The 16,856-nt window shown below is 45.8% G+C and overlaps 1 protein-coding gene across 2 annotated transcripts in view; it reads left to right on the forward strand.

Annotated features, from left to right (window-relative positions):
• Nucleotides 1-16,856, forward strand: part of ARID1A (AT-rich interaction domain 1A) — a 3,912,194-nt gene that overhangs the window by 2,346,878 nt on the left and 1,548,460 nt on the right. The window lies entirely within an intron of this gene.

Raw genomic sequence — 16,856 nt, forward strand, 5'->3', positions numbered from 1 at the left:
TGCCTTATTCAAGCAGAGAACAAGGACATTCTACTAAAGCATCTGGCGTTTGTAAAAAGATTACTAATTTGCCTAGGGTACACAGTAAACGAAAATAAATCAAAACTAGTACCCTCTCAAGAGATAATATTCCTGGATGCAAGCTTAAATACAACTGCCCAGATGGCTTATCTCACGCCAGACAAACAAAGGCAACTGACTTCTTACTTCAAAATGTTGGCAACAAAGACCCAGTTTATCTGCAAAAAAAATTCTGCAGGGTTTGGGCTTCATGGCATCCTGCATTCTGCTAATTCCATATGTTAGACTGCATATGAGGAAACTACAATGGTATCTAAAAAGTGTTTGGACTCAACATTGCCACAGCCTGGAAACATTAATTACCCTCATTCCCTGCCTGCAACAGGAGTTTCGATGGTGGGCATAGGCCTGTCACCACAACAAGGGACAGCCATTCACTTTACCCACAGCCAGGCAGACTCTAACAACGGATGCATCAGATTATGCCTGGGGGCCCACATGGCAGGAAAATGTATTCAGGGCACATGGCCCGCAAGCCAGATGCATCTTCATATCAGTCAAAAAGAGATGCTAGCTCTTCAGAATGCCCTGACAGCTTTCAAGGATCTGCTACATCCAGGACAGCTGCTGATAGACTGACAATACTGCAATCATGTGGTACATAAACAAGCAGGGAGGCACACATTCCTACCCCCTCTGCAGACAAGCCATGACTTTGTGGGACACAGCATTGACTTATCAAGTTCACCTGCAAGCACAATTCCTGCCAGGAAAGGTAAATACTCTGGCAGACGAACTAAGCAGAAAACTCAAGGATCCCCACGAATGGAAACTGGATCCACAAGTCTTCAGCATGATAACAAGGAAATGGGGATGCCCAGACATAGATCTATTTGTCTCCCCTCATAACTGCCAACTATAGAGATTCTGCACAAGGACTTATCACAAGCAAGCATGGAAAGTGGATGCCTTATCCTTGAGCTGGAAAAACCTAACAGTATATGCCTTTCTTCCCCAAGGTACTCCTAAAGGTCAGACGAGAAGCCAAAAATGATGCTGATTGCCCCAGACTGGCCACGCCAACACTGGTACCCAATCCTAAAGAATTTGTCTCAAGGTCCAGCCTGGACATTGCCTCAAATTCCTCACTTACTGACCCAACAAAACAATCAGAATCCTGCACAGCCAACTCAGGACCTTAAATCTGGCAGCATGGCGGATAATATAGCCATTCAGAACACTCCTCTCTCCAAAGCTGTGATGGATGTTATTGTGGAGGCCAGGATGCCCAGTACCAGAAAATCTTATGCAGAAAAATGGAAGAGATTCTGTGCTTGGAACCAGGCTCAAGGAATTGACATGTTTGTACCAAATATTCCTCAGATTTTACAATACTTAACTGAGATGCTGGACAAAGGCCTATCCTTTTCATCAATTAAGATCCATGCCGCTGCCATTTCAGCCCATTACAATACGGAACCACCTATCTTTTCTCATCTTTTAATAAGGCAGTACCTCAGAGGGGCCAAAAACATAACACCTCCAAGGACAGCACCAATACCTGCATTGGGACCTCAATTATGTCTTGGAAGAACTCACACTGCCTCCTTTGAGCCAGCCTCAACAGCTGATATAAAATTCTTATCCTGGAAAACAGCTCTGCTCCTAGCAATAACCTCTGCAAGACAAGTCTCGGAGTTACAGGCACTCATGGCTATGGAACCTTTTATCATTTTCCATCCACACAGGGTTTCTCTGAGGACAAACACAACATTTATGCCTAAGGTGGTATCCAGTGTGGCCCTTAATCAAACCATTCACTTGCCTACCTTTTATCCAAACCCACAGAACAAGGGTGAGAGACTTCTGCATTCTTTGGACATACACAGACAGCTACGCTTCTACTTGGACAGAACTAAAGCTTTCAGGAAGACTGAGCAACTTTGTGGCATATGCTGCAGGATCACAAGGAAAGGCCATCTCAAAACAGACCGTTTCTAAATGGATAGGCAATTGCTTTCGTTTCTGCTATTCACAATATGGCAAATCAGTGCCTATGGGCATTAGGCCATATTCAACCAGAGCAGCAGCCACTTCAGCAGCCTTCCCCAGAGGAGTACCAACCAAAGACATCTTAGAGGCTGCAACTTGGAGTTCAGTGCACACTTTTACAAAGCACTACCACTTACCTCTCTACTCTAAATCCAGAGCAGGCTTTGCCACTGCAGTTCTGCAGAGCCTCATAGCCTCTCCTAATCCTATTTAGCCCCAGCCACCCATCCTCAACTTTGGGATTCAACCCAAGAGTAATGACTGCAACAGTGAAACACGAACATAGTACAGTTGTTTATCTACCATAAATGTAGATGTTAGAGTGTATTCACTGTTGCAGTCCAGGTTACCCTCCCACCATCCCCCTTTCTTTTGCTGGGTCTTATCTGTACTTCTCTATTCTATACAACCTATGTGGTGTATTTGCTTGTAGATGAAGGAAATGTTTACCTTAGTGCATGCATGTTTATTAATTTGTTAGCCTACCCATTTGGGTCACCTGACATCTGGGGCAAGAAAAACTGAAGAAAATGGCGTCGGCTGCATCTTTTATACCCCTGGCGCACTGACGTCAGGGAAGAGGCGACAGCAACCGACGCTGGACCAAGACTTTGGAATGCAGGCAGACTGCGGGTAGCCTGCCAGCAGGATAACCCAAGAGTAATGACTGCAACAGTGAATACACTCTAACATCTACATTTATGGTAGGTACACAACTGTACTTTGCAGTCCTGGTTACCCTCCCTCCAGCCCCCTGTTTTTCTCTGACTATACCTCTACTTTCTGTTACTATGCTTAAATTCCTTTTTTGGTGTATTTGCTTTTTGTTGGATGTATATTTTTGTGTGATAAATTTTATTTTGCTCCCCATTCAGGGGACACCTGACATCTGGGGCAATAAAAACTGTGGTAATGACGGCAGCATGTTTTATACCCATGACGACCTGATGTCATGGAAGAAGGGACAGCAACTGACGCAGGACCCAAGACTTTGTTAATCAGGCCAACTGAGGGCAACCTGCCAGCAGATTATCCAAATGTAATGACTGCAACAGTGAATACACTCGTAGCATCTACATTTATGGTAAGTGTACACAACTGTACTTTGTGTTTCACTGTTGCAGTCATCACATTTGGGTTATCCGTACCAGGGTAGCCATCGGTCAGCCCTAATACCAGAGGCTTAGTATTTCTGCGTTGGCTGCTGTCACTTCAGGACTGACTTCAGTCGTCAGTAGTATAAAGTAAGGCAGCCGACGCCATTACATCAGTCTTTCTTGCTGTGGAGCCCGAAGCAGTTAGCACGAGTGCCGGTCAGCTGCTACCTGACTTTCGTCTACCGAATTGAAGTTGAAGTCTTCGAAAGCTAAGTACCTCATTGAGGATCCTTTTTTTTCTTGCACTAACCGATGTCAGAAAAAGTTAATAATTGGCTCGCCTGTGGAAAGCAAATGCCACACCAAGATTTCCATTCTTACTTGCTTAGGTCCAGACCACGACGTCCCCAGTTGTCTTTTCTGTGCTTTGTTCAACGCCAGAACCATCTATCGTCGGGCCCTTGTTGCCAGATATTTTCGCTTACAGTCCTCGAATTCTGATATGGCTTCGGTAAGCCATCTGACAGCAGATCTTCCGAAAAAATGTAAAGATAAAGACAGAGACGGTCTGCACAGGTCCAAACGTACCGACGACGCTTCCATTAAGTTAGTCGTCAGTTCTGTAGTCCTCAATGAGGTGCTTTCTGCAGCCCCTGATGACCGCTTCTGTGGATTTGCAGGCTGCTACTGAAACCCTTTTGGAGTCTGGTATGCCACCAAGTTCTTCTTCGACTAAGGATCCTGCAGTTGTCTCTACCTTCGATGGGTCTGGAGCCACTGAGCAGGCACTGGCTTCCGAGGAAGTCCTTCGCACGACCAATTCTCGACACAAACCGACTTCTTTCGCGACTACCATTCTTTCAAAAAACAAGTTTCTTAGGCCCAGGGTATGAACCACACCCAATAAACCGATGACCCACTCTCCGTCATCTGCTTCCTTGCCTCCATCTCAGATGCTAATGGCGGAAGACATTATCATGCTGAATATGAAGACATGCAACCACAGACAGGTACTATAGAGTCCCTGACTCTTACAAATTTCTTTTTAAAAATCCTACTGCTGACCATGAGGTAATTTCTCAAGGCCCTAAATGGATTAAAGCAAGCTCTGCTAAGAATGCCACCCCCTCAGATAGCGATTCCAGAGCACTAGACAGATGGAGTAAAAAAGTATACACCTCAGCTACTCATGCTCTCAGGGCACTAAATTGTTAGTTCTGTATGCTAAAATTTCAGCAACGTAATTTCAGCAACATACCCTGGAAACCCCCTAGGAGGAAAACTCTCCTTTCACGCAAGCACCTGGGCCACCATTACCAACGACCACTGGATTCTGAACATAGCGTCTCAGGGATACAAATTTTCCTTTCACATCCTTCCAATCCCCCAGATCTACCTCCAAACCAGTGGGCAGAGGCTCAAAAGTATATCATTTCCCTGCTTTTTATGAGGGCAGTAGAGCACGTTTCTGCATAACAGATAGGCCAAGGTTTCTATTCCAGACTTTTTCTGGTGCCTAAAAAAGAGGGCACCTGACGCCCCTTCCTCGATCTATCCATTCCAAACACCTTCTTGGTGATCCCAAAATTCAAAATGCTCACCCTCCAGCAGCTGCTACCCATGCTCTCCAAGGACACTTGGCTAGCCACCCTGGATCTAAAAGAGGCGTACCTCCACATTCCTATCAGGGAATCATGCAGGAAATATCACCGTTTCACAGCAGGATCTCAACACTTTCAGTTCTCTGCGCTTCCCTTTGGCCTATCTACTGCTCCAAGAGTTTTCACAAAATGTCAGGCTCTGGCCATTGCCTTTTGCAGACAAAGGAATATCAAGATTTACCCATATTTAGACTGCCTTATTCAGGCAGACAGCTAGGAAAAGCTGCTCAAGCACCTGACATTTGTAAAGACCCTACTAACCTCCCTAGGGTAACACAGTCAACGAAAAGAAATCCAAACTGGTGCCCACCCAAATTATCCTGGGAGCAGGGCTGGACACAGCATCCCAGGTGGCATTCCTTACACCAGAAAAAAACACATTTTCCTCGCAGTCTACATGTTCATCGTGTTTCACTGTTTCAGTCATCACTGTAGGGTTTTTCCTGCCGGCAGGCAGTCCTCGGTCGGCCAGAATCCCAAAGTCTGGGTCCGGCGTCGCCTGTTCAGTCATGCTCCCTGACGTCAGAGCGCTAGGAGTACAAAGCTGCCAGCCGACGCCATGTTCTCCACTCTTTCTTGCCATGCGGTGAAAGCAGTTCGCAAGTGCCGGTCGGCTGACTCCTGATATTTTTCGTGCTTCAGTCCGAAGACTGACTTCTTCTTAAAGCTAAGTACCCCATTGGGGAAACTTTTTTCTTGCTCCAGTCCGATGTCAGAAAAAGTTAATTGCATTTCTTGTGGGAAGCAAATACCTCATAAGGATTTCCATTTTTACTGTATTCCTTGTTTAGGCCCTGACCATGACGTAGCTAGTTGTTGGTTTTGTGCTAGATTTAACCAACGTACGATTAAGCGAGGTACGATTTTGCTTTTCACTACTTTGGCAGGCGATTTAATTATAAAAGGTCGTCAGACACTCTTCCGACTACCGGAGTTCACAAACGACGCAAGGAATAAGGACAGGCCTCCGAGGTCCAAATCAGACGACGTTTTACAAGCAGAGCCAGCTACAGGTTCGGCCGTCGTCAGTGAGGCGCTTTCGCAGCCCCTGTCTGCCATTTCAGAACCGATTGCCGAAACGGACTCCCACGAGGAGCCAACTAGGCCTTTGAGTACTCCAGCTGCAGGACCTTCGGACAATGCTCCCTCGGATGGGTCCAGAGCCGCTGTGCAGGTACCGGCTTCCGAGGGGGTTTTCAGGCCTACACAGCTTCTGATAAAGGCAAAGCCAAAGACAAAGGCAAAGACTCCTTCTAAATCTGACACCAGCCCAGGCCTCTTCTGATCCGTGACCCAAATCTCAGAAACAGCTACTTAAAATGGCGGAGGACTTACTAACCATGATTAGGGGTTCACATCCCCCTCCAGACAAAAGGCCAAGGCAAGAATTGGATTATGAATCTTCTGATCAGGCATCTATTTCTTCAGTGTCTTCCTCTGAACAGGAATATACTTTCCCTCCTTATGAGGATTCTGATGCTGAGGAATCCTTTCCATCAGCTTCTTCCCATGAGGATTTTTCTTTTGGGGAAACTTTACATGACATGAGGGAACATTTTCAATGGGAAGGACAGGAGTACTCTGAATCTAAGAGAAGACTTAGGGATTTCCTTCTTCTTCCCCGACATAGACCCCTGGCTATTCCCCCTATTTTGGATATTGTAGATGATGCCTTTTCTGAGGCTAATTTAACTCCTGACTCCTTTCCTTCAGCCCCTGCTAAGCCCAACAGATATTACAGGGTCCCTGACTCACACCAGTTCCTCAGCAAAAATCCTACTGCTGATCCAGAAACCATTTCTCAGGGTCCTAAGGGGGTTAAGGTCGCCTCTGCTAAAAACCCTATTCCGACAGATAAGGATTCTAGAGCTTTGGAGAGATGGGGCAAAAAAGTGTACACTTCTGCTATTTTATCTATTAGGGCTTTAAATTGTCAATTTCGTATGCTAAAATATCAGCAATTTCTACTGTCTGTTATGAAACAAAAGCTAGGTACCATTTCTGCATGTGCAGATAATAAGGAATTACACAATTTGATACATGCAACTGAACAAACGGGGGAAGCATGGTTTACACTGTGGTTTTGATGCCTTGGAGGCTTCATGCAGGGCAGCTGCCTCTGGAACAGTCATTAGAAGGCATGCATGGTTAAAGGAGCAAAACCTACCTGATCAAGTGAAAGCAAAGTTACTGGATGCTCCTGTTCAGCATAATGTTTTGTTTGGGTCTAAGGCTGAAGAGGTGATAAAGAAAATGGAGGATAAGGCAAAATCCATGCAAACGGTTAAGGATTTCTTACAAGTTCAGCCCCCCAAATTTAGCAGAAATTGGCCAACTAAAAATTGGTCCTTTCCCAGCTCGGACAGGCCTCAGAGGGGTAGATATAGGCGCTCCAGAGGGAGGACCCAAGCACAGACCTTTTACAGATCTAGACAGTGGAGTGCTTCCACCCCCGGGGTGGAGAGGACAGACCTCAACCTTATAGAAAACAGGCTCAATGACTCCCCCTGCATGGCCCCAGGAACTTCTCTCCTGGAAGCCCCTCTAGGAGGAAAACTCTCTTTTTCAACAAAATTGGACTTACATAACCCAAGACAAGTGGGTTCTGGATGTAGTTTCAAGAGTTTACAAATTCCACTTTCATACCTTGCCAAGACCAAACGGATGGCCAGACCTACCAAAACACCAATGGGCAGAGGCATTAAACCAGGTGGGATCCCTCATGGCTATGAGGGCCATAGAACTGGTTCCACAATCCGAGACTGGGCAAGGCTTTTACTTAAGGCTCTTCCTAGTTCCCAGAAAGCAAAATTCATGGAGACCTATTCTGGATCTCTCAGTCTTAAACACCTTCCTGGAGATACCAAAGTTCAAGATGCTTACTCTGCAGCAGCTCCTGCCAGTGTTGAGCAAAAATGCATGGATGGTGACATTGGATTTAAAGGAGGCTTACCTACACATCCCTATCAGACAGGAGTGCAGAAAATACCTCCGGTTCAAGGCCGGCTCGAAACATTACCAATTCTCTGCGCTGCCCTTTGGCTTGTCTACTGCGCCCAGGGTCTTTACCAAGTGCCTGGCACCAGTAGTGGCTTATTGCAGACTCAAGGGAATTCAAATTTACCCTTATCTGGACAACTACCTTATTCAAGCAGACGGCAAGGATGTCTTACTCCAGCACCTGGAATTTGTTCAAAATCTACTCCAGTACCTGGGATTCACTGTGAACATAAAGTCAAATTTGACACCCACACAACAGATAACTTTTCTGGGTACTCTTCTAAACACAACAACCCAGATGGCATTCCTGACATCCGAAAAACAACTGTAGCTGGCTTCAACTTTCAAAACCTTGGCGTCAATAACTCAGCTAACTGCAAGGAAATTCCTGCAGGCTTTGGGTTACATGGCCTCCTGCATCCTTCTCATACCAAATGCAAGACTACATATGAGAAAAATACAATGGTACCTAAAAAGTGCATGGTCCCCAGCATTGCCGCAGTCTAGACCCACAGATTGCTGTCTTGCCTTGCCTACCAAAGGAATTCCATTGGTGGACCATGGCATGTCTTCACAACAAAGGGAAAGACTTCAGTCTGCCTCCAGCCAGCCAAGTGTTAACCACGGACGCCTCGGATTATGCATGGGGAGCCCACTTGCAGGGAATAGGTCTGCAAGGTTTTTGGACAGAGGATCAGAAGCACCTACATATCAATTTAAAAGAGATGTTAGCTGTACAGAATGCCCTCTTGGCTTTCAGGGATCTTCTACAATCAGGACAACTACTGATATGGACAGACAACACCACAGTTATGTGGTACATAAACAAGCAAGGGGGTTCACACTCCTACCCCCTTTGTAGACTAGCCATGACTCTATGGAACACAGCTCTAGCTTGCAAAGTGGATCTACAAGCTCAGTTCCTGCCAGGAAAACAAAATATTCTGGCAGACAGCCTGAGCAGGAACCTGTCAGACCCACACAAGTGAATGCTAGACACCCAAATATTCAAGATGGTTACAGAAGCCTGAGGCTGCCTGGACATAGATCTATTTGCATCCCCCCTCAACCACCAGTTAGAGTTTTTGCACAAGGACATTTCACAAGCTAGCATGGAAAGTGGATGCACTATCATTCAGTTGGAGAAACCTCTCGGGGTATGCCTTTCCGCCACTACCTCTTTCACGGGTGTTACTAAAGATCAAGCAGGACAAGCCCAAGATGATGATTTTACTGGCCCCAAATTGGCCTCGTCAATTTTGGTACTCAACACTGATAAATCTATCCCAGGAGCCTCCTTGGATTTTACCTCAGATTCCAAATCTTTTGTCCCAACACCAGAGCCAGGTTCTGCACTCTCATGTCAAAACTCGCAGCCTGGCGAATTCTGGGTCTGTGATTAATCCTTTCCTTCCCAAACAGGTCATGGATGTCATCTTAGAAGCCAAATGGCCTAGCACTAGAAAATCTTATGCAGGTAAATGGAAGAAATTTTGCACCTGGATGCATGCTCAGGATTCGGATCCTCTCATCCCTAATATCCCACTGATTTTACTTTACCTGACAGACATGCTACATAAGGGTTTATCCTTCTCCTCCATAAAAATACATGCCTCCGCTATCTCTGCACATTACAATACAGATCCTCCAAGCTTTTTGCATCCACTTCTGAAACAATATCTCGGAGGAGCAAAGAATTAAAGGCCCCCTAGGACACCACCTGTACCTGCCTGGGACCTCAACTATGTTCTGGAAAAACTCACTCTGCCTCCTTTTGAGCCTGCTGCCACATCTGATATTAAGTATTTATCATGGAAGACAGCTATCCTACTGGCTTTTTGACTTCAGCCAGGAAAGTCTCGGAGTTACAAGCACTCATGGCTGTGGAACCTTATATTATTTTTCACCAAGATAGGGTGTCTTTAAGGACTAATCCTACTTTCATGCCTAAAGTGGTTTCCAAAGTGGCTTTAAATCGAACTATTCACCTGCCAACTTTTTTCAATAATCCACAAAATAAGGGGGAAAGGATCTTGCATTCCTTGGATGTACACAGACAACTTCGTTTTTACCTGGACAGAGCCAAGGATATCAGGAAAACAGAGCAACTGTTTGTTTCTTATGCAACAAATTCCCAAGGCAAAGCTATTTCAAAACAGACCTTTTCTAAATGGATTGCTCATGGAATCAGATTTTGTTACTCTCATCATGGAAAGCAAATCCCAGGAAAAATTAGGACTCACTCTACCAGAGCTGCTGCTACTTCAGCTGCCTTTCTCAGAGGAGTACCTACCAAGGATATTTTGGAAGCTGCCACTTGGAGTTCAGTGCATACTTTCTCTAAGCACTATAATCTCCCTCTTTACTCTAAGTCTAGGGCAGGCTTTGCTTCTGCAGTCTTGCAGGGCCTTCTAGCCGCCCCTTCTACTCTCTAACCACCACCCTTTATCTCAGCTTTGGGATTCAACCCTACAGTGATGACTGCAACAGTGAAGCACGAACATAGTACAGTTGTGTACACTTACCATAAATGTAGATGTTTGAGTGTCTTCACTGTTGCAGTCTGGGTTACCCTCCCTCCTGCCCCCTCTTATACTTTCATTAGTGTGGATGTTCTTCATTCCACATTGCTGCAGTCCTAACTATTGGGGTAGTCCGCTGTCCAGTCGGCCCGAATACCAAAGTATATGGCTGACGTCGGTCACGGCGCATTAGACTGACGTCAGTACGTCAGGGTACTAATGCGCATGACCGACGTCATATCCTCAGTCTTTTTTGCCGCATGGTCTGATGCAGAAGTGGTTCGCCTGTGGAAGCAGTTTTAAAGAAAATGGAGGACAAGGCTAAGTCTATGCAAACTGTTAAGGATTTTTTACAGGTGCAGCCTCCGAAGTTTAGTAGAAATTGGCCTGCTAAGGGATGGACTTATCCTGCTTATGATTCCCAGTCTAGGGGTAGGTCTAGACGTGGTAGGGGCAGAGCTCAAGGTTCTTTTAGGCCTAGGACAGGGAGTTCACCTGCTCAGACTTCTGGTGAGGGCAGGGGTCAGTCCTTTCGTAAGCAGACCCAATGACCTGCCTTTTCAGCTGCCAGTACCTTCTCGCCTGGCGGCACCTCTAGGAGGAAGACTGTCTCTTTTCAAAGAAAATTGGAATTTAATTACCCAAGACAAATGGGTTCTGGATATCATTCACCACGGTTACAGGTTTTATTTCCATACCTTGCCTCCTTTCAAAGGCATGCCAGACATTCCTCCTCTACAAAGAACAGAGGCTCAGACAAATTTCTCTGTTACTCCAAATAGGAGCCATTCAGTCAGTTCCTGTGCCAGAAAGGGGCCTAGGATTTTATTCTCGCCTGTTCCTAGTACCAAAGAAGGGGAACACGTGGAGACCAATTTTGGATTTATCTATCCTCAACACTTATCTGGACATTCCAAAGTTCAAAATGTTGGCGTTACAACAGCTTTTACCTCTACTGGGCAAAGATCACTGGATGGTAACTTTAGATCTCAAGGAAGCTTACCTTCATGTGCCTATAAGACTAAGTTGCAGAAAGTATCTGCGTTTTCGAGCTGGAAATTCTCATTATCAGTTCTCTGCATTGCCCTTTGGCTTATCTACTGCCCAGAGTATTCACAAAGGTTCTGGCTCCAGTGATAGCTTACTTCAGGCTAAAAGGAATTCAAATCTATCCTTACTTGGACGACTGCCTGATTCTGGCTCAAGAAAAGGAAGACCTTCTACAGCATTTGGAATATGTCATAGCAGTGCTAAGATGCCTAGGGTATTCTGTGAACGAAATAAAGTCCAGTCTAGTACCCTCTCAAGACATGTGCTTTCTGGGTGTGAGACTGAATACAGCAGCCCAGATGGCCTTTCTAACCCCGGACAAACAAAAGAATCTTTCCAGTTACTTCCACCAATTATCTCATCAGTCCGGGCTGACTGCAAGGACAGTCCTTCAAGCCTTAGGGTTCATGGCATCTTGTATTCTGGTGCTTCCCAATGCCAAACTGCATATGAGGAAGCTACAATGGTATCTCAAAAATCTATGGACACAGCACTGCTAGGATTTGGACACTGTCATTCATATAATACCTTGCATTCAAAAGGAATTTTTGTGGTGGGCTCAGGAATGTCACCTAAACAAGGGACTCTCTGTGACCCGGCCAGAGGCAAGTCAGATTCTAACGACAGATGCCTCAGACATTGCTTGGGGAGCTCATCTAGATGGAAAGTGGATACAAGACAAGTGGCCTGCCAGACTACAGCATCTACATATCAACATGAAAGAGATGTTAGCAGTCCAGTTTGCATTAATGGCCTTCAAGGAGTTACTTCTTCCAGGGCAGGTGTTGATTCTAACAGACAACACAACTGTCATGTGGTACATCAACAAACAAGGGGGAACACATTCTTACACATTGTGCAGACAAGCAATGATTTTATGGGAGACTGCGCTCAGCTTGCAACTAACTCTTCAGGCAAGGTTTCTGCCGGGAGCACAGAACTCCTTAGCAGATGTGTTAAGCAGACAAATCATGGATCCCCACGAGTGGAAACTGGATCTTCATGTATTTCAAAAATTGACAGTGTCATGGGGAACACCAGACATAGATCTGTTCGCTTCTCCACTAAACCACCAGCTGCCAAAGTTTTGCAGAAGGATTTCATCACACAGCTTGGAAAGTGGATGCTCTTTCTTTCAGTTGGAAAAATCTTCATGTGTATGCTTTTCCACCTCTGCCTCTTCTCCCAAAGGTGCTTCTAAAGGTCAGACAAGACAAGCCAAGGATGATTTTAATAGCTCCAGATTGGCCTCGGCAGCACTGGTACCCATTACTGAGGAGTCTGGTAAGGAAGCCTCCATGGCCTTTACCCTTGATTCCACACCTATTGTCTCAGAGGGACTGTCATCTGCTCAATGTCAAGCTTCACACTCTTCATCTAACAGCCTGGCATATTCTGTTCTGAAAGACAGCAGGTCTCAACTTCCTCAACAGGTTTTAAATGTGATTATGGAAGCCAGAAGACCTAGTACGAGGAAAGTGTATGCAGAAAAATGGAAGAGATTTTTATTTTGGACTGCAGCACAGAATTTGGAGATTTCGGAGCCTAATTTGAGTGTGGCTCTTCAATATCTTACTGAGTTATTGGACAAAGGTTTGTCTTTCTCTTCCATTAAGATTCATGCTGCAGCAATTTCAGCTCACTATGATTGTGACCCACCATTGTTTTCACATCCTTTGTTCAAGCAATTTCTTAGGGGGGCAAAGAATATAAGACCCCCACGTAGGGCTCCTACTCCTGCTTGGGATCTCAATTTTGTGTTGGAGAAACTTACTCTACAACCTTTTGAGCCTGCGGCTACTGCTGACCTGAAATACTTGTCATGGAAGACTGCTTTTTTGTTGGCCATTACTTCTGCAAGAAGGGTTTCTGAGTTACAGGCCCTTATGGCGGTTGAGCCTTTTGATTTTCATAAGGATAGGGTATCATTACGTACTAATCCTTCCTTTATGCCTAAGGTGGTTTCTAGTGTGGCTTTAAACCAAACTATTCATTTGCCTACTTTCTATGCAGATCCCCAAAATAAAGGGAAAAGATTTTGCACACTTTAGATGTACACAGGCAATTGCGTTATTATTTAAGCAGGACTAAGGATTTTAGAAAGTCTCAGCAGTTTGTTTCTTTTGCTTTGAGTTCGCAGGGCAAGCCTGTGTCAAAACAAACTATTTCTAGGTGGATTGGGTTTTGCATTGCATTTTGTTATTCCCATCATGGTAAAGAGATTCCAGCTGGGATTAGGCCTCATTCCACTAGGGCTACTGCCACTTCAACAGCATTTCTAAGGGGGGTGGCAACTAGGGATATTTTGGAGGCAGCTACTTGGAGTTCAGTGCATACTTTCTCTAAGCATTACCACCTTCCTCTCTACTCTAAGTCTAGGGCTGGTTTGCCACAGCTATTTTGCAAGGCATGTTATCAGCTCCTGCTTCCTTATGATTTGCCAGCCTCCCTTACCTCTGCTTTGGGATTCTACCCAATAGTTAAGACTGCAGCAATGTGGAATGAAGAACATAGTACAGTTTTGTACCTACCATAAATGTAGATGTTCGAGGATCCACATTGCTGCAGTCCAATTTACCCTCCCTCCTTCCCCTCTGTGTTAGGGGTGGTTGTGTAGGTGAGATTATATTCTGGTACCTTTGTATATATTGTATATGTTTTTGGTGCAGGTATATTTGGTGTGTTTTGGTTTTGGCCTTATCTTTTTAGGGTCTTCTGACATCTGGGGCAAGAAAAGACTGAGGATATGACGTCGGTCATGCGCATTAGTACCCTGACGTACTGACGTCAGTCTAATGCGCCGTGACCGACGTCAGCCATATACTTTGGTATTCGGGCCGACTGGACAGCGGACTACCCCAATAGTTAGGACTGCAGCAATGTGGATCCTCGAACATCTACATTTATGGTAGGTACAAAACTGTACTTTTCCTACTTCACCCTTCTGAGGTGTATTTGCTACAGGGTATGAGGTTTGTTTTATGTTACATTTTTGTTTTACTATTAGCCTTCTCTTTTGGGCACCTGACATCTGGGGCAAGAAAAACTGGAGAACATGGCTTTGGCTGGCAGCTTTGTACTCCTAGCACTCTGACGTCAGGGAGCATGACTGAACAGCCGACGCCGGACCCAGACTTTGGGATTCTGGCCGACCGAGGACTGCCTGCCGGCAGGAAGAACCCTACAGTGATGACTGCAACAGTGAAGACACTCGTAACATCTACATTTATGGTAAGTGTACACAACTGTACTTTCTCTCAAATAGCCACCAGGCCCCAGTTATCTGCAAGGAAGATTCTGCAAGCTCTGGGGTTCATGGCATCTTGCATACTACTCATTCCATATGCCAGACTGCATATGAGGAAACTTCAGTGGTATCTAAAAAGCCTTTGTTGTCAGCACTCTAGAGACCTGGAAACTCTTATACCTATAATTTCTTTGGTGGGCAACAGCATGCTCCCACAACATGGGACTGCCTTTCTCACCACCCCTCGCCACCCAGGCCCTCACCACCAATGCATCAGTGTGTGCTTGTGGTGCACACCTGGATGGCAGCATACAGGGCCAGTGGAGCCCGCAGCAAATCCCTCTGCACATCAACCAAAAAGAGATGATGGCTGTCGAGCACGCCTTGATAGCTTTCAAACCCCTTCTATCCCCAGGGGCTCTCCTGATCAAACCAGACACCACCACTGTGATGTGGTACATCAGCAAGTAGGGAAGAACACACTCCTACCCACTATGCAGGCTGGCCATGACCTTTTGGCACACAGCCTCTGCCGTGCAACTGCACCTCATAGCACAATTCCTACCAGGCTCTCTCAACTCTGTTAGACCAATTAAGCAGAAATCTTCTGCACCCACATGAGTGGCAGCTTAACAGAAGAACCTTCACTCTAATAACTCAGAAATGGGGCACCCCGAAGGTGGACCTCTCTGCCTCCCACACCAACCATCAGCTCAGCAAATTCTGCACCAGGGAGCATCACTGTATGGCATGTAATGTGGATGCCTTGTCCTTCCCCTGGGAAAAACTATCTGTCTGTGCCTTTCCTCCACTACCTCTCATCCCCAGGGTACTGCTCAAAATAAAGGAGGAAAAACCAAGGACAATTCTTATAGCTCCAGACTGGCCTTGCTAGCACTGGTACCCCTTGCTACGCAGCCTGTCACCACTGGCACCATGGCATCTTCCTCAGATTCCAAGCCTCCTGACCCAGAGGGAAGGGGAATTCATGCATCCCCAATTGCAGACACTCACTTTGGTAGTTTGGCTTATTCCCTAACCTCAGATCAATCTGCCAACCTCAGTAAACTGGTTCTAGATGTTATCCATGAGGCCAGATGCCCTAGCACTAGAAAGTCTTATGCTGACAAATGGAAAAGGTTCTGCACCTGGGTCCAGGCTAAAGGAGCCAATACGGCACAGCCCTCCCTCCCTCTCATCCTGGATTACTTAGCTGACCTACTACACAGTGGCCTCTCTTTCTCCTCTGTAACAATTCATGCTGCTGCTATTTCTGCTCATTTTTCCACTGAGCAGCCCCTTTTCTCACACCCTTTGATCAGACAGTAAGAGGGACTAGCAACTTGAGGCCACCTAGAAGGGTACCCACCCCAGCTTTGGGACCTTAACTATGTTTTGGAAAAGCTCACCATGCCCCCTTCAAACCAGCTTTTGCAGAGCTAAAATTTCCCTCCTGGAAGACAGCATTCCTTCTGGCCATCACTTTAGCCAGAAGAGTCTCCGAGATGCAAGCCCTCATTGCTATAGAACTCTTCATCATCTTCCATGCTAACAGGGTATCCCTTAGAACTAATCCATCCTTCATGCCCAAGGTGATGTCCATTGTGGCTCTCAACCAATCCATTCATTTGCCCACCTTTTTTCCTAATCCCCAGAACAAGGGGGAAAGGATTTTGCGCACTCTAGACATGCACAGACTGCTCAGATTCCATCTAGACAGGACTAAATCCTTCAGAAAGTCTGATCAATTGCTGGTTAGCTTTGCTACAGGGGTAGAAGGCAAAGCCATCTCCAAACGAACAATTTCTAAATGGATAGCACATGCATCCATTTCTGCTACAGACCACATGGAAAGCCTCCCCCCAAGGGGTTCAGGACTCGCTCCTCCAGGGACATCCTGGAGGCTGCCACCTGGACATCTGTTCACACTTTTACCAAACATTACCATCTGCGCCTCTTCTCCATATCCAGGACAGGGTTTGCCTCTGCATTCTTGTTGGGCATTCTAGCCAGCCCCTAGTTTCTGTGACTTTTCCTCAGCTTTGAGAATCAACCCAAATGTGACAACTGCAGCAGTGAAACATGAAGAACATACTACAGTTGTGTACACTTACCATAAATGTAGATCGATTGTGTTCAATGTTGCAGTCCTGGTTTCCCTCCCTCCATCCCCCTTTCTTCTCTTTCCTTTCTAAGGGACATATTG

Source organism: Protopterus annectens, chromosome 1.part1 (assembly GCF_019279795.1).
Source record: "Protopterus annectens isolate FY-2018-M chromosome 1.part1, PAN1.0, whole genome shotgun sequence".
Lineage (NCBI taxonomy): Eukaryota > Metazoa > Chordata > Ceratodontiformes > Protopteridae > Protopterus > Protopterus annectens.